Below are 19,869 nucleotides of genomic sequence, written 5' to 3'. Positions count from 1 at the left end.
GTTTACCAAAAAATAATTACCTCGGTTTTTATTGTTGACCTGGAGGAAGTTATGGGACATCCAATTGTTTTCCAAATACAAATATGTATTTTTGTTCCAAACACCAGATTTTTCAGCACTTATCTCACACACAGCAACAAACTCGTAACCAAATAGGAAGTCACCATCAAATATTTTACTACTAGCATGCAGGTCAAGAAAGAACAGAAACATGAACGTGTTGTAAACTGCTTTGGCTTTCCCCCACTATGGCTCCTTGTGGGTTGTCTTTGGTATGTACAGTATGGTACGGTTTGTTTTAGTTTCTCTTGAAAATCTTATCACAGGTAGCACAATAAGAAACTGCCACTTTCCCCTGACCCTCCGAGGAATACATTGAAAACTACCAATAAGTTCACAATAAAAAAATACATACAGGTAAAGACAGCACAGAAAAACCATTAGACTGAATCAATGGTTTTTTTTTTTTCATTTTTATTACAACTATGAGGCACCTAATCAATGTCTAATGGATACATACCTGCATTTATGAACATTTTCACTAAATGAAATCTGGAATCACAGCCCCTCACACCATTCTAATTCTAGAAGCTGTTCAGTGACAATTGTACTCTTCACTGAAACTTAGATGTCCCAGATCAATAAAAGTTTTTCAAGTCATAAAATGATGGGTTTTCTGGTGCCACTTGAGATGAGGTACCAGAGTAAAAGTCATACCACACTCTGAGCACTGATGAGACTTTAAAGTATGGACTCTCTGGTGAGACTTAAGAGAACCCAGTTGACGGAAGGATGTCCCACATGTATCACACAGATATGGCTTTTCCCCAGTATGTGTTCTCTTATGGATAGTAACCTCTCTGCTGCTTCTGAAACTCTTACCACACGTAAAACACGGGTATGGCTTTTCCCCAGTATGGATCCTCAGGTGTCTCTTAAAATGTGTCACCTGAGTGAAAGTCTTTCCACACTCAGTACAATAATATGACTTTCCTCTGGAATGTGTTCTCTTATTTGGGTTGATATCTGAACCAGCAACGGTACTCTTCCCAGCTGTGATCATTTGGACAGTTCCTGTAATTGAAGAACATTGTTTAACATATAATCTCTCTTTCTTCTCCTACAGCAATGAAGATGTTTATATTTGCCCAGACAAAAATAGGTAAGCTAAAGAGTGATGTCGTGGGGAGTTTATTTTTTTGGCAAGTAGCCGTGTAAAAAGAGGATAATGTATTAGAACACTGGTCACTATCAGGGGTAATTGATCCCTTCAGGGCGAAACTTACAAGTCAGAACTACGTGAGAATGAAACCATAATGAATTTGGGGCTATGCACATTATCAAATGGTGGGAAATGTTCCTCTCCACCTCATATGATGAGCACACATGAAGAAAATACAACTCACATCATTTGAAAATATTTATGTTTGTTCCAAACACCAGCTTTTATTTTTAGCACTTATCTCACACACAGCAACAAACTCGTAACCAAATAGGAAGTCACCATCAAACATTTTACTATTAGCATGCAGGTCAAGACAGAACAGAAACATGAAAGTGTAGTAAACTGCTTTGGGCTTCCCCCACTATGGCTCCTTGTGTCTTTGTCTCTGGTACAGTATGGTACGGTATGTTTTAGTTTATCTTGAAAATCATATCACAGGTAACACAGTAATAAACTCCCACTTTCCCCTGACCCTCCTAGGAATGCATACGTATGATACAGAAATGCGCAATTTGACACAGCTCGGCTCGGCTGAAGTGGGCACAAAAGCGTTAGTGCATCTGGCCCTAAGAACACTGGTGTTCATTTTTACCTCTTATGGATCATTTTATGACGGCTGAAAGAACACTCGTGTCTGAAACTCTTCCCACATGTGGGGCATATGTACGGCTTTTCCCCAGTATGGATCCTCTGGTGTATCTTGAGATGACACAACTCAGTAAAAGTCTTTCCACACTCTGAGCACTGATATGGTTTTTCTCCAGTGTGTGTTCTCTGATGGACAGTAAGCTGCATGTTGGTTATGAAACTCTTCCCACATGAAGCACACTGATATGGCTTTTCCCCAGTATGGATCCTCTGGTGGATCTTGAGATTACACACCTGATTGAAAGTCTTTCCACACTCTGAACACTGATATGGCTTTTCTGCAGTATGTGTTCTCATGTGGATAGTGACCTCAGTGCTGGTTCTGAAACTCTTCCCACATGCACTGCACTGATGTGGCTTTTCCCCAGTATGGATTTTCTGGTGTGCCTTGAGAATATCCAAACGAGTAAAAGTCTTTCCACAATCTGAACACTGATAAGGCTTTTCTCCCGTATGGATTCTCTGGTGTGACTTCAGAGTACACATATGAGCAAAAGTCTTTCCACACTCTGAACACTGATATGGCCTTTCCCCAGAGTGATATCTCTGATGGACAGTGAGCTCTCCTTTGGTGCTGAAACTCTTTCCACAATCTGAACACTGATATGGCTTTTCTCCCGTATGGATTTTCTGGTGTGACTTCACAGTACACATCTGAGAAAAAGTCTTTCCACACTCTGAGCACTGATATGGCTTTTCCCCAGTATGGATTCTCTGGTGTCTCTTGAGATGACACACCTGAGTGAAAGTCTTTCCACACTCGGTACAATAATATGACTTTCCTTTGGCATGTGTTCTCTTATTTGTGTTGATATCTGAACCAGCAACGGTACTCTCTCCAGCTGTGATCATTTGGACAGTTCCTGTAATTGAAGAAAATTGTTTAACATATAATCTCTCTTTCTTCTCCTACAGCAATGAAGATGTTTATATTTGTCCAGCTTGTGATTTGTGGTAAATGGTCAGCTAGAATATGGTATGGTATGTGAGTGTCAACACAGGCACAGATACATGAAGTCAAAGGCAGAAGACAAACAACAAATGTCTTGCAATGATGAAACAAATCATGTGCAATGATTTAAGTATTCACATGAAATCTAATATAAAAAATGAAGAATAAGTCATCAAGCATTCAGGTTTTACTAATACAAACTTTTAAGTATCTTACTTGTAGTAGAGGAGTCATCATGGTCATACTTCTCCAGAATCAGAATCATTTTCCTCTTTAATTTCCACTGGTGTGAACTCCTCTTCTCTGCAGGTTGATGATGCTTGTATCTCAATCTTAAAGTCATGTTCCAGTACAGTCGTATATTCCAATTTACTGGCCAAAATATGTTCACAGAGGAAATCATCAAAGTCTTCTTCTTTGATCTCCTTCACTGGTATTAGTGGTTCTGTCATTTCAGACTTAAGTTCTGCTGTGCTAAGGAAATCCTCTCAAACTTCAGTATAGTTGTCCTGTTGATAATACACACTGTACTTCCACAGCACCCTGTGACAACCACCCTCTGCTATAGGACCTTTATCTGACCTGTTGCCATCCTGGAGTCCTTTTTACCCAATCAGCTGCAAGAATACAGCATTTGCAATGCAAATGATAAGGACAAAGGATTATGGGTAAGACAATTCCATGTGAATACAATATGTAAAAGTCTGATGGTCCTCAGGTGGGCTTGTCCATCAACCTTCACAAAGTTCACAAAAGAAAGTATGTGGGGTGGAGGTGTGAACTGATTGGTGATGGGGGTAGGAGACTGCAAATGGGGGTGGGGTGGAGGTGTGAACTGGTTGGTGATTGGGGTAGGAGACTGCAGATGGGGGTGGGCTGCAATGCAAATGATAAGGACAAAGGATTATGGGTAAGACATGACCATGTGAATGCAATATGTAAATGTATAATGGTAGGTGGGCGTGGTCATGGGTCAATCTGCGTGAAGTCCACTAAGGAGGGAATGTGAGAGTGGGGTGGAGGTGTGAACTGGTTGGTAATGGGGGTAGGAGACTGCAGGTGGGGTGGAGGTGTGAACTGGTTGGTGATGGGGGTAGGAGACTGCAGGTGGGGTGGAGGTGTGAACTGGTTGGTGATGGGGGTAGGAGACTGCAGGTGGGGGTGGAGTTGTGAACTGATTGGTGATGGGGGTAGGAGACTGCAGGTGGGGTGGAGGTGTGAACTGGTTGGTGAAGGGGGTAGGAGACTGCAGGTGGGGGTGGGCTGCAATTGTGTAAACTGAGCATGCCACAACAAAAGAAAGATTGTATTTGTGGTATAGCTTGGATGTTATTCCACCACAGAAGCTGTGGTAGGTAAAACCTACATGACTACAGTACACTAATACAACCTCAATTTTAAAACACCAGTGGACTTTTTGCATGAAAGCCTCTCAATGCAAGGCAAGGCAGGCAAATTTGTTCATATAACACATTTTATACCGCAAGGCAACCCAATGTGCTTCACAAAAAATTAATAAAACCATAGAAATAGATAGATACTTGGTAACACTTTATTTGAAGGGGTCTACATAAGGGTGACATGTAACCGTCATAAGAATGACATGACACATGTCATGTACATTAATGACACATTATTGATGTTTATGACTGTTGTCATAATGTGTCATTCGGTTTTTGGAATGTCAAATTGACATTGTTTGGGTGTCATCATTATGACAACTTGACATTAGCCAAGATGACATTATTTGACGGGTCTTTGTCATGACAACGTGACATTAGCCAAGAAAATGTAACCCATTTACAATATTGTCATGACGACTTGACATAGCCAAGAAAGAAATGCAAGGTGTTTGGCATTATATTGTCATGACAACTTGACATATAACTGTGTTTGGCCTGACTTATCTTCTAGGTTTGTAAAGTGAAGGGCCTGAACAATTGACTGTCATGACACCATTATAATTGTGTCATGAATACTTTCCTTGACCTCAACTACAGTGGTACAGTTTTGACTTGTCATTAAGCTGTCACAAAGAACTATTACACACCAAAATAGTTTCCTGACAATGTCATGAATTGTCATGATAACTTGACATAATTGTTTAATTATTACAAGTTCATATAACTGTGTTTGGCCTCACTTATCTTCTAGGTTTGTGAAGTGATGGGCCTGAACAATTGGCTGTCATGACACCATTATAAATTGGTCATGAATACTTTTCTTGACCTCAACTACAGTGGTACAGTTTTGACTTGTCATTAAGCTGTCACAAACAACTATTACACACCAAAATGAATACTTACCTTTGACCTAAAGTACAGGGAACCATCTGAGATGTTTCCTGAACATGTCATTAAGTGTCATTACACTATCATGTAGGTCCTATTTCTGTACATTTTACATTTCTGGAACATTGAGTCTAATTTCAACTATAATGACAACAAATACCATACTCAGTCATGACTTAAGAGTATTTTTTCAGCAATGCATTTTGCAAAACCATAATCATGGACATGTTACCATGTCAGCTAACCTAACTTTGCATGTGGAACATGTATTCAACTATTCACATACTAGTCTTTAAGCACCATTTCATTGCCATCATTTCTGCAGCTTTTTCAAATCATGCACGAGTCTACCCAACACACCATTACGATGACGGATTCCTAACCAGTAGTACCATTTAATCATTTTAAGGTGTGTTTTGAGGGACTGAGGGGTTCGATTCCCCCTGAGACGGTATATTTGTCTGTGTAAGGGGCACTTATTTTAATGTAGAGTGAAGTGCTGCCTTTCTAAGTAGGTAAACCGTTGTCATGACAACTTGACATTAGCCAAGAAAGAAATGCAAAATTGACATATAACTGTGTTTGGCCTGACTCATCTTCTAGGTTCGTGAAGTGGTGGGCCGGAATAATTGATTGACATGACCCTATTATAATTGTGTCATGAATACTTTCCTTGGCATGATATTGTCATGACAACTTGACATATAACTGTGTTTGGCCTGACTTATCTTCTAGGTTTATGAAGTGATGAGCCTGAACAATTGGTTGTCATGACACCATTATAAATTAGATATACTCAACATATTGAAGGTGCATTAATATCTAATTTCTTGATTACTTTTAGTTATGTTTTCCCTGCACACCGTATTTGTCCAGTAGGTGGCAGTGGTGGCGCTGTATAGAGGGGAAACTGCTACACTGTCACTGATTCTTAGAGAAGAAGACAGAAATCGCAAACAGCAGGACAGCAGCAGAATGATAGTGAGCTGAAGCCATATTTAGATTTTCCACACTGAGAAGAAAAGTTAAAAATAACATTGAAGACATTGAAGAGCTAGTTAAAAACCTATTTCTAAGGAAGGAATAACAGCAAAGGGTCGAAATTACGACAAGGAGTTTACTTACTTGTATGAGTTTTCTCCGGTGAGTGTTTTACACGTGTTCGTAATTTATGTTAGTAGCAGACATGGCGTGATAATGAGTTAATGAGTTAAGCACGTAAAAGTTTTATTTTGCTGTAACTCAGTTGTTTAATGCATTGTGTGGAAATGTATTGATGGTACTGCATAAGCTAAAAAACAATCGGAGTTGAACATGAGTTTAATGATTTGAAGTGCTATTTCATGCTATGTTGAAGCCATGTTAACAACGTGATATGCTAGTGCTGAACTTTCATGTAGGCTATGTAGTGAATGTATAGATTAAAAATAAGAATAAGCTACTACAGTTCATGAATATGAGTTATATTTCCAGATCTGCTAAAATGTATCGAGAGAGTAATTTAATTGAATTGTTGCCCTGCTATGCAGGTTGTTTTTTTGTTTGGATGCATGATTTGAGAGAGTGTGCCATTCGACACGGGAGGCAGAAGAGCAGAGGGCGCGAATGACAGGGTTCCTACGCAGTATGGAAAAGTATGGAATTTGATTTTAGTAATTTCCAGGTCTGGATAAGTATGGAAAAAAGAAACAAGGGTATGGAGAAATATTTGTGTTTCCAGACTATTGCATTTGCAGTACTAATCACTTCACTCAGGTCATAATGAACCATTCCTACTGTTGTGTAGCTTAACTGTCAGTCCCCATCATCAAGATACAACTAAGATACAACTAAAAATGACCAAGCTTAATGGTCGAATATTAAGTGTCATTTTTTAATTCACTTCAGTTGTCCATACCTTTGTTTTCACCAAGTTATCCCAAACCAGAAGTGGCCGCAATGTCGAGAATATGGTCAGAAAAATCTACCGAGAAGTTTGGAAATTTGAGTATGGAAAAAGTATGTAAATTTGAAATGGAATATGTGTGTAGTATGTGTGTAAATGTGTAGGAACCCTGGAATGATAATCTTGCCTGCGACATGAACTGCTTCTACTCAATATTTCTTCATTTCATCGTAGCCTACAGATAAGCGCGAGATCTCACCACTTACTAAAAGGACAGGAAAGTAGTAGAGCGGCTACAAGGCCAATTTGGCAAGAATCGTGCAAATTATGATACAAGCATGAAACTTGGTAGGTATGTGCTTATGACCAATACAATCAAATCTACCTGATTGGCCACTTGAAATGGTGGCCATTTTCCAAGATGGCCGCCAAAAAAGACTCCAGAAATTGATTTATTGCATAGAATTGACCTAGCAAATTATGATACAAGTACGAAACTCAACATGTATGTGCTCAAGAGCAATACAATGAAATCTACCTGATTGGCCACTTGAAATGGTGGCCATTTTCCAAGATGGCTGCCAAAAAAGACCCTAGAAATTGATTTATTGCACAGAATTGTCAAAGCAAATTATGATGGACGCATGAAATTTGGCATGGATGTGATCAAGACCAATACAATCAAATCCACTTGATTTGCTACTTGAAATACTGGCCATTTTCCAAGATGGCGTCCAAAAAGACCTGAGAAATTTGCAAATTTCAAATGTGCAAATTGCAAATGTGGTGTAATGTAAATGTGGCTCTCCTTAAATATGTTTCCATAGATGATGAAGTGATACAGATATTAAAAATGTTCCACAATGACAAATAAGCCACTTATGACACACAAATAGCATGGTGATAACATGCTAATAATGCCAGTTCTTGGATGTCAATGGAGGGCGTTGCGTGATGCCACCCCCCACCCCCCCAAACAAATAAAATGGTTATGACATGCTAATAATACAATGACACTAATATGCTAATAACGGCAATTCATGGTTTTCTCGATGTTGCTGTTAAACAAAAGATGCGTGTACACCAGAAACAACCTCAACCAAGGTCGTAGCCAAGGTCATTGAAGAAGCTTTGTCATAAATTCACTTTTTTCGCTCTGGACGTGACGGTTGCTGTGGAGCCCAGCACTTCGCGCTGTATTAATAGGCAGATGCTAGTTGGGCGTGTTGTCTCTCCTATGTGGGGAGATGGGTGGCTTCCAGTCAAGGTTTTTAATCGAACGTCAGCTGCAGTAACCTTACGCAAAAATGCGAAGGTAGCTGATGTATATCCACGCGTTGCACTGGAGGATTTTGATCAGGACTTTGTTTCGCAGCATGCAGCTAAAGTGAATGCAGGTGGCTCTCATGGCAGCTTATCTGTCAAGAGTGATCTTGGCAGCAGTGTTGCTAATGGTGACTCTTCGCTGCACGGTCTTGGACTGGGTGCTATACCCATTGACAGTTGTCAGGTCTCTTATTGGAAGGATAAGTTAGTTGACCTAATAAAAGAATATGAGTCTGTCTTTTCTCGTCACCATCTTGACTGTGGTGAGGCGCATGGGTTCTGCCACAGGATTAGGTTGACTGATGACCGTCCATTCAAATTGCCATATCGCAGATTGTCCCCGGCCCACTACCAGAGGTTGAAAGAGACTTTGGAGATGGAGGAGAAGGAAATTATTAGAAAGTCTAGTAGTGAGTAAGCTTCTCCACTGGTGCTGGTGTGGAAGAAAAACGGAGACCTGCGGATATGCACTGACTTTAGGTGGCTTAATGCGCGAACTGTGAAAGACTCCCACCCACTCCCCCACCAGGCTGATGTCCTTGCAACTTTAGGTGGCAATGTTTTTTTCTCCACCATGGATCTCACATCGGGTTATTACACTGTGCCGTTACATGAGGATGACAAGAAATATACAGCCTTTTCATCGCCATTAGGGTTGCATGAATATAACCGGCTCCCTCAGGTACTTTGCAATAGCCCAGCTACATTTATGAGGATGATGCTCTCTGTCTTTGGCGATCAAAATTTCTTAAGTCTCCTGTGCTATTTGGATGATGTCCTTGTATTTGGCAGGTCTGAAGGGGAAAGTTTGCAGCGCTTACGCATGGTGTTTAAACGGCTGAAAGAGCACAACTTGAAGCTGTCGCCTGCTAAGTGCAATTTTCTTAGGAGATCTGTGAAGTTTTTAGGGCATATAATTTCTCAGGATGGCGTGGCTAGTGATCCAGATAAGGTTGAGGCTATTGTGAATGTTTCATAGTCAGATTTGATGTAGGCTGATGGCGTCACGCTGATGGCGTCACCTTTTTAGGCATGGTGGTTTACTACCAGCATTTCATTGAAAACTGTTCTGTGATTGCGAGGCCACTTTTTGCACTTACAGGTGGGTCTAAGCGACCACGCAGGGGTAAAGATGTGAGTAGACCTGTGCAGAGGAGGAAGCTCTGCCTTCAGGACTGGTCCCCTGAGTGTGCAGAGGCTTTCTGGGCTCCACAGCAACCGGACGTGAAAAAAGGTTGCACCCATAGATGCAAGTGCTTCCGTTTGGGGCTTTGGTTGTACAGTCGTATTTTAGATAGGCAAGTTGGTGCACAGCTCTGTCAGTCCTGATGCTGTTGCATACACTCTCTTCTATTGTCCCTCAGTGAGATTTCTACGATTAATTTAGCCCTTCCAGGGTTTGTAGTCTTTGTACATAGTTCATTTGTGAAACACTGAATCTCAGTTATGTGCCTTTTTGCTTGATTTTTGCTTGATTTAATTTTCAATGACTTCATCATAGAAGGAAACAGAAATGTAGTGAATGTTAACATTGATTTGGGCCACATCTGCTAAATTAATTGCAATTAATGAAGTTCTAGTGTCTTATTTGGTGGCCATCTTTAAAAATGGCTGCCATATTACATTTTCAAGTTGCAAATGAGGTGGATTTGATTATATTGCTCTTTAGCACAAACACACAAAATTACATACAGTATCATAATTTTCTTGCTCACTTCTGGGCTAAATTCAGTCTTTTGGCGGCCATATTGTAAAATGGCTTCCATTTCAAGTGGCGAGTCAGGTAGATTTGATTGTATTGTTTTTTTAGCACATTCATGCCAAAATTCATGCTTGTGTAATAACTTGCTTGATCAATTCTGTGCAACAAATCCATTTTTATGGTATTTTTTGGCGGCCATCTTGGAAAATGGCCGTCATTTAAACTGGAAAATCAGTTAGAATGTATTGTGTTGGTCTTAAGCATATACCTGCCAAATTTCATGGCTGTATCATAATTTCCTTTGTCAATTCTGTACAACAAATCCATTTTTAGAGTTTTTCATGGTGGCCATTTTGGAAAATGGCCACCATTAAAAATGGCAAATCAGGCAGATTTTATTGTATTGGTCTTGAGCACATACATGCCTAATTTCATGCTTGTATCATAATATCTTTGGTCAATTTTGAGCAATAAATCAATTTCTGGGGTCTTTTTTGGCGGCCATCTTGGAAAATGGCCGCCATTTCAAGTGGCCAATCAGGTAGATTTGATTGTATTGGTCTTGAGCACATACCTGCCGAATTCCACGCTTGTATCATAATTTGCACGATTTTTCCTGTAGCCGCTCTACTAAAGAGAAACAAGGTCATACTGTTTGATATTTGATGTTTAATAAATGCCGGCTATATGTTCTGGGTAAACTATTTTGGTACTTTCATTTGTCTACTCCTCTTGTGAAAAGTTCCTTAGAAAGGCAGCACTTCACTCTACATTAAAATAAGTGCCCCTTACACAGACAAATATACCGTCTCAGGGGGAATCGAACCCCTCAGTCCCTCAAAACACACCTTAAAATGATTGAATGGTACTACTGGTTAGGAATCCGTCATCGTAATGGTGTGTTGGGTAGACTTGTGCATGATTTGAAAAAGCTGCAGAAATGATGGCAATGAAATGGTGCTTAAAGACTAGTATGTGAATAGTTGAATGCATGTTCCACATGCACAGTTAGGTTATCTGACATGGTAACATGTCCATGTATTATGGTTTTGCAAAATGCATTGCTGAAATAAACTCTTAAGTCATGACTGAGAATGGTATTTGTTGTCATTATAGTTGAAATTAGACTCAATGTTCCAGAAATGTAAAATGTACAGAAATAGGACCTACATGATAGTGTAATGACACTTAATGACATGTTCAGGAAACATCTCAGATGGTTCACTGTACTTTAGGGCAAAGGTAAGTATTCATGACACTGTCAGGACACTATTTTGGTGTGTAATAATTTGTGACAACTTAATGACAAGTCAAAACTGTACCACTGTAGTTGAGGTCAAGAAAAGTTTTCATGACCAATTTATTATGGCGTCATGACAGCCAATTGTTCAGGCCCATCACTTCACAAACCTAGAAGATAAGTCAGGCCAAACACAGTTATATGAACTTGTTCATGTAATAATTAAACAATTATGTCAAGTTGTCATGACAATTCATGACACTGTCAGGAAACTATTTTGGTGTGTAATAGTTCTTTGTGACAGCTTAATGACAAGTCAAAACTGTACCACTGTAGTTGAGGTCAAGGAAAGTATTCATGACACAATTATAATGGTGTCATGACAGTCAATTGTTCAGGCCCTTCACTTTACAAACCTAGAAGATAAGTCAGGCCAAACACAGTTATGTCAAGTTGTCATGACAATATCATGCCAAACACTTTGCATTTCTTTCTTGGCTGTCAAATCGTCATGACAATATTGTAAATGGGTTACATTTTCTTGGCTAATGTCAAGTTGTCATGACAAAGACCCATGACAAAGACCCATCAAATAATGTCATCTTGGCTAATGTCAAGTTGTCATAATGATGACACCCAAACAATGTCAACTTGACATTCCAAAAACCGAATGACACATTATGACAACAGTCATAAACATCAATAATTTGTCATTAATGTACATGACATGTGTCATGTCATTCTTATGACGGTTACATGTCACCCTTATGTAGACCCCTTCAAATAAAGTGTTACCAGATACTTTATTGATCCCCAGGGGAAATTCAAGAAATATATTACATAGAAACATTCATTTCAAAATAAATTAAGGCCTTTGTGTCCAGAATGGTGGCAATTTTTATTCTATCTTCATGTTTACTAAAAAATAATTACCTCGGTTCTTATTGTTGAGCTGGAGGAAGTTATGGGACATCCAATTGTTTTCCAAATACAAATATTTATGTTTGTTCCAAACACCAGCTTTTTCAGCACTTATCTCACACACAGGAACAAACTCGTAACCAAATAGGAAGTCACCATCAAATATTTTACTATTAGCATGCAGGTCAAGAAAGAACAGAAACATGAACGTGTAGTAAACTGCTTTGGGTTTTCCCCACTATGGCTCCTTGTGGGTTGTCTTTGGTATGTACAGTATGGTACGGTTTGTTTTAGTTTCTCTTGAAAATCTTATCACAGGTAGCACAATAAGAAACTGCCACTTTCCCCTGACCCTCCGAGGAATACATTGAAAACTACCAAGAAGTTCACAATAAAAAAAATACATACAGGTAAAGACAGCACAGAAAAACCATTAGACTGAATCAATGTTTTTTTTTTATTATTACACCTATGAGGTGCCTAATCAATGTGTAATGGATACATACCTGCATTTATGAACATTTTCACTAAATGAAATCTGGAATCACAGCACCATTCTAATTCAAGAAGCTGTTCAGTGACAATTGTACAATTGTATGTCCCAGATCAATAAAAGTTTTTCAAGTCATAAAATGATGGGTTTTCTGGTGCCACTTGAGATGAGGTACCAGAGTAAAAGTCATACCACACTCTGAGCACTGATGATACTTTAGAGTATGGACTCTCTGGTGAGTCTTGAGAGAACCCAGTTCACGGAAGGACGTCCCACATGTATCACACAGATGTGGCTTTTCTTCTGTATGGATCCTCTGATGGAGAGGACATGGGGAACAGCAAAAGCGAACAAACGGGTGGCACAAAGTCAATCAGACCCTGCAGGATCCTGACAATATGATCCATATCGGGTAGTTGTATAAGTGTACAGAGTGTGGAAAGACCTAATGTGGGTAATCTGAAGAGACACCAGAAGTTCCATACTGGGGAAAAGCCAGATGAGTGTACTCATCTAGGGGGGGGGGTATTCGTTTCTCTAAATACCCGGCATCCATACTGGGGATAATAGCCATATCAATGTTCTATGTGAAAGGGCTTTTATTAGTGTGAGTAATCTCAAAACACACCAGATGGTCCATACTGTATCTTTAGCCAAAAGTCACCAAGAGAGGGGAAAAAGCTTAATTTGTTTAGAACACTCTGATGCTGTTTTTTATGCAGTTAAAATAAACTGCTAATTTCGGAACACAAATAAAGTTTTTTTTAATCAAGTGAAATGTCCTTTTAGATTATTTTGTGAGTTTAATGTAAGCTCTATTCTACAACCATAAAAAGTTGGGACGTGCAAAATGTGAATAAAGCTTTTTAAATCAAGTTAATTGTGTTTATAGTTTATTTTGTGCTCTTAATGTAGGGTGCATTTTACTATATGACAGTGTAAAGATTCCCACTGAGCAAGACCCTCCAATATCATCCACATGTAGGTGATAGGAAAGGAAAATCTAATTTTTGCATCCATACTCCAATACAAAATATGTTTTTTTATTTCCATATAGTATATCGTCGCTGTCCGATACAGAACACGTATGTCCAAAAACGCTACTTTTCAGGAAGTAAAAAAAACAGCGAAACTCCACAACAGTGGAAGTCAGCGTTGCCATACTTGGCTTAATGCCTTTAATTGGCATCATATTCTTGTTGGTGTGGTAATTTAATCGTCACTGTACCTAAATCGAGTGTAAAAGGATATACGTGCACATCCGATACCGTTTCTGTCCGACTAAAAACATGTATAACCAAAACATTCATGTCCCTTGATGAAAACACAGCATTCCAAAGCAGTGAAACTGCGGTATGATATGACGAATCAATGTCATAGGTCTATACATGTAGCCTATTATAGTGTGGGAATGTAATCATCACTTTGCCAAAAATAGATACGTTATTTTAATCAAGGGCCGGTCATGTGCTTTCATTCCTGCACTGCGCTTGGATAACGGATAGCCTAGGCGCGTACGTCCGCATTGGCAATTTCAAACCGACCGACTCACCGTGATTTTCGTCACTCCTGGGTTTCAGACATCAGGATGAAAAATGTTTCTACCGACTGGTTTAGAGTTATGTCCAGGACAATCAAAGAAACGTTTATTTAGCTCGTATTGCAAGACTAGTAACCTTGGCACTGTCAACGTACGTCATATTGGGGCATTGGCAATTTTAAACTGACTCTCCGTAATTTATTTATTTATTTATAATTTATTTATTTAAAAGGCTGACATTAAACGCTGGGTTGATGGCAGTATAAAAACACTTTTACATTTCAACAACAGACACACAAACTGATATGTGGTGGGGGAAGGTCTCCAGACACAATCAAACATTACTCATCAAAACCACAATCACATGTGGATATTTCGAAGTATAAAAACACTTTTACATTTCAACAACAGAGACACAAACTGATATGTGGTGGGGGAAGGTCTCCAGGCACAATCAAACACAGAATATTCAATATCCTAAAAGTTATCAAACTTGGCCAAAAGTTATCAAAAGTATTTTACAACATATAACCTGTTAAAACTTAGGCACCAGAATCCAGAGCTCGTCATGTTGATTGGTCTTGCTAGTTGTGTATAACTACACCAATTTAAACATTAAATTAATCTTGATGCCAATCTGAGTGATGTTAGTTCATTAGTGATGCATGTTTCTGTATAATTTATGTCATGTCAATGAACAGGATTGAGGGACTGTGCACTATTGTGTGTGTTGTGCATGTTTGCGAGCGCTGTTGTGTGTGTGTGTGTGCGCGTGCTAGTGTGTGTGTGTGCTATTGTAAGTGATCAGTCATGGGACAGTGAGTCAAAAAATGAATGAAAATCCTTCGGTACAACGTGCTTCAGTTCCTGAAGATGTTTGAACTTCGCCGCTTTGATTTTTGGACGGGATGGATGGAGTGGGACCACAGTGAGGCATGGTTTCCTCAGCGATGGGACGGAGTAGGGCTGCCAGGCATCGGAGTGGAGCAACTTGTACTCCATGCTGCCATCAATGTTGTATCTAGAAGAGATAAAAAAGGGGTATTGGGTATTGGGGAACAAAGAGCAAAGGGTTAGGACGAAATCAGAAGGCAGTTTAAATGTATAAATCAAAACAATTCAGGTTGATATGGCTATTGTTAATGGTTATTTATTAATGGAAAACACGTCTATAAAAACACCCGATTGCCCGGAGGTCATGCACGGTCGGATCTCCTACTTCGCTGCCTGGTCGGAGAGACTTGCAGATGGTGACCTTGCTGAAGTCATGGAAAAAGGTGTGGTCAACGTATTGCACGTCATAAGGGAAGGGGCGGGAACGAGCTCCGCGGATGACCGCTACATACTCTGCGGGGACATGGACATCCCGATCCCGCATCTTCCTCTCGATTACACTGTGCACTGAATCACACTCCATTTGGGTGTGGCCTCTTTCCAGGTACTTCTGAGTAACTGTTTTTTTCATCTCCGTTGCAAACTTCAGCAGTGCATTGCTGAGCACGAGGTTTCTGTTTTGGTAGCCACATCCATCACTCCAGAGGACAAACTCGCTGTACGATGCTTGGGATTTGAGAAAGTGTACAATACACGAGGCAAATTCACTGGCAGAGAGCCCCGCTTCACCCTCATGCCACAGGTAATTCTTTGCTGCATGTGATGCCATGTTGTAGATTGTGAAGTTGTGGACGCCAAGCTTCATCTTGTAGTACAGGGCAGACGCTTGAAGTTTTGGGCACAGGAGAAGGCTCTGCAGATCCATGCAGGCAACTAAGCAGGTGTTGGTAGCCAGTTGTTTTGGGCACAGGAGAAGGCTCTGCAGATCCATGCAGGCAACTAAGCAGGTGTTGGTAGCCAGTTGTTTTGGGCACAGGAGAAGGCTCTGCAGATCCATGCAGGCAACTAAGCAGGTGTTGGTAGCCAGTTGTTTTGGGCACAGGAGAAGGCTCTGCAGATCCATGCACGTAACTAAGCAGGTGTTGGTAAACAGTTGTTTGTCATTTTCCTTTTCTTCTCTGGCATCATCTTGTTTCTTTCGGTGTTTCTCCCACACAGCAGCCTCGATGTTCCCGGCTTTGAATGCACAGCAGGTGTCGCATTGATCTTTTTTCGGATGAAATAAGGAAAGATTCAGTTGGTTGAACGCTACTGTGAAAACCTGTCGTGATAGTGCTCTGATGCTGTTGTCTGAACATGCCTGCTGGTACAAGGAATGCAGATGAGAAATGGATTTGAAGTAAGGCTCCAAATACAGCTTGGATGAGGAGGACCTACAATAATGCGACGGCACTTTTGGAAGGTTTGAAAGAAAAGTGTTTACAAAGTTATGCTCCTCAGTAATCACCCTCACCCTCTCTGTCTTCTTGGGACTATCTCCCCTTCTTCCTACCCACTTAAGGAATGTCCACTGCCTGATCCCAAGTGTAGACAAGAACATCCGCTGACAGACCCTTATTCTTTTCCCATCTACACATAAAAAACAGAACAGAGAAGCAGACCGGAGATGTGACCGCTTCTGTTCGGCGCCGCTTAACACCTCTCCCCCATTTTTCATGCTTCTTTGATGATGCTTCCGTTTCCTCTCCTTCCACGGTATGATTGACCTGTCATCCTCCTTTTTTTTTGAACATTTGCTTTCCAACGTGAAGGGTTGGCCCTCCTCTTTCGCCGAACAGCATCGTCATCTGATTAATACAAAAATTAAAAAAAAAATAGATTAACAAAATCTACAGTCATCTTCTATGGTTGCTTAGTATGTTGGTAACAGATCAGATACAGTGTGTGTGTGTGTGTGCATGTTGTCATGTAGTTAGGTTTAGCTGTGTTTGCAAATTACTGAGAGAAGTGTAAAAATGACCAAGTTTAATGTGCAGCTTATCTAATTTGAGCAATGTACATACCAGCAGATGTCCCTGGGTTACAGTCATCATTTTCACTTTGTTCGTCTAAAAATGACAAGAGTGGATAACTGTTTAAGTTTAGCATTGTGGTTTGTGTGCGGCTGAGCCCATTGGTAAGTCATAAATAAATAAAGATAAATAACTTGCCTGTATTCTCTCTGTCTGGAATGTAATCATCAAGCGAGTCTAAGTGAAGCAGAAGACATATGAACAGATCCAGTGGAAAAAAATACACTGTTCACATTGTTCACTGCATTCATTTTGACTGGTAATCAAGTTATCACAGGCAGACAATAGCAGAATTAGGTTTGTAGTTACTAATGACATGAGAAAACCCAAAACCAATGAAATGGAGACTAAAGTATAGTCCATCAGAAGAATAAAATGCTTACCTTCACTGGAAGCTATGTCTGAGTCCTTGGAGGATATTGATGGCGAATCTAAAAATAAGAAAAACAAAATGTTTGAATGATTCAAAACAAGCTTGTATCAGTGGCATGGGCAAACAGTCATACAGTTACAGCTAAGAATGACAGAGGTTAACCATTAGAATAACAATTAACAGTGTTCACTTTCCTGACTGACTTTCTCAATTCTCAATTATAGTTTCCTGCAAACTACAAACCTTCTTCATCCCTGACGCTTCCCTCAAGTGCCCTATCATACCTCACATTCACAAGCTCGCAGATCTCCTTTAAAGGAAATGACATCCTGAGGGGAGGGAGAAATGCACATAAGAAAAAAATATATCGTGCCATGTCACAACATAACATCACATAACCTTGCGTCATTTCGGGAAATCTGTACATTAACATCTCCACATGTAGCAACCTAGCACCACTTTCAGAAATGCTTTGGCGACGTTGAGCGCATGATATTTCCTAGAGACAATCGACATGACCGTATTATCCAGGGATTAAAGCAAAAAAGTAATCTGACTGAACTCTTTACCGGTTCGGCATCCGATCGAGTATTCCCCCTGGACCCCTTCGTAAACAACAATGTAGCCATGGCTTAGCCCTCAACACGGAACACACTGTGTAACGTTAATCTAAGCAAGGAATGGCAGGATAAAGAAAATACTTGATCAGATGCCTCGCCAGACTGTATTTGGTAACATGTTTTGGTCATTACCTCTAATTTCTACCCATAGCTTGTTAAGTTTGCACAACAGTATGCAAAATGGATTCACACCACTGTTACAGCTAGTCTAAATTCGTAGGCAAACACTACCTGTCACCACCTCTCGCCCCCCATTCTCCGATCAGCACTGATAGCACTATCCCATTTGAGTTCAGCTGACGGAAAGTAAATTGACATACAGACATTTCAGTTGACGGAAATCTGTCACAGTAACGAAAAACTTTAATCCATGAATATTACACAAAGGAATTTGATAAGTTTGAGTAAGGACTAAATCTAAATGAGACCGATGTTATTTTCACCAGGCCTTAGCAAGCTAGATAGCTAGAACTAGCTTGCTATCTGTGGTGAAAGCTGGCGTTTTGGAGACGCTACTTTTGTGACGATTAAAACCCTAGACATAGACAACAATCATGTCAACATCGATAGATAACAGTTGTAAATATATTTCAGCAAGGATAAGCAAGAACATAGTTGACAAAAATTACACTTTACCTCAGTGTTTGTTTCCACAACGTCGCTTGGCTGTTCGCGCTTCAGCTTGGCCGCGTTATTTGAAACGGGGAGAACTAGGGGAGGAGGGACTTACGTGGCATGGCGGACAGCTTTGTCATCCAATGGATTTACGCGAAAAACTCGTGACGTGTTTTCACAATCTTTCATTGGTCATGTAGATACTTGACGTGTACAGTATAAGGACATGAACTTGGAGATTCTATTGGTCGAAAAAACTCAAAATGAAAAAAAATGGAGATACGTGTTCTGTATCGGACAGCGACGATATGTACATGTTTCTGGGGTATTTCTAAATCTTTTATAGGTATTTTGGACTAGCCAATGTGTTCAGGCCTATTTTTAAATAACAAAAACTACTACCTACACATAGGCAGTAAAGCCACTACCACTATCACTGGCAGGAAATAGTGCACTCTTCTGCCTCAACCTTAGGCAGGAAAACCCTCTACCTCCATCACAGGTAGGAAAACTGTGTACACAACCACTACCTCTCTAATGGGTAGGACAGGCCTTCCCTATTTTACCAACTTAAAAAGTGTAAAATCAGGGACTCTCCACCAAGTTGTCTGTGACTACCAAATCCGGTCATTACCATATCCGAGACACAGGAGGATTTCCTCTGGCCAGGCTGGGAGCAGTATTTGTTGCTGATGACAGCCTTCTACCAAGATCACAAAGAGATCTCCCTCCAGTCGACATGGTTGGGGTCCTGCGCCATTAGTCCTCCTCACTGTGCCTCAGTGATAGGTAATCCCATCCTCGTCGCCATTTATGTGGTCAAAATTACTCCAAGACAACTTGTATGAGACTGCAGCTTTATTTTCGATACTGGGAGCATGTTGCCCACATATCTGTGATTGAAACCGTTACACAGACAATGCTCTTGGGTCAGGTGGACCCACCACATTATTAGGCTTTAATACTAATACAGCCATAACAATTTATGTAAATAATTAACAAACAATCAATCAATCAATCAATCAATCAAATCAATTACCAAAGATATAGACATCATTTATGGTTCATATTTGTCATTTACCACTGTTAGATCGCATTTATGGTGTTAAGGGTATAAGACCTACAAAAATAT

General features: G+C 40.1%; 1 pseudogene; it reads right to left on the bottom strand.

Moving 5' to 3' along the window:
* Positions 1 to 19,869, bottom strand: part of LOC143116791 (uncharacterized) — a 65,097-nt pseudogene that overhangs the window by 43,496 nt on the left and 1,732 nt on the right.

This window comes from Alosa pseudoharengus, unplaced genomic scaffold (assembly GCF_046254945.1).
Source record: "Alosa pseudoharengus isolate Yale_2024_CS ecotype anadromous, Long Island Sound unplaced genomic scaffold, YU_APseudo_1.1 YU_APseudo_1.1_scf_1, whole genome shotgun sequence".
Lineage (NCBI taxonomy): Eukaryota > Metazoa > Chordata > Actinopteri > Clupeiformes > Clupeidae > Alosa > Alosa pseudoharengus.
This window is presented reverse-complemented; position numbering and strand designations above follow the sequence as displayed.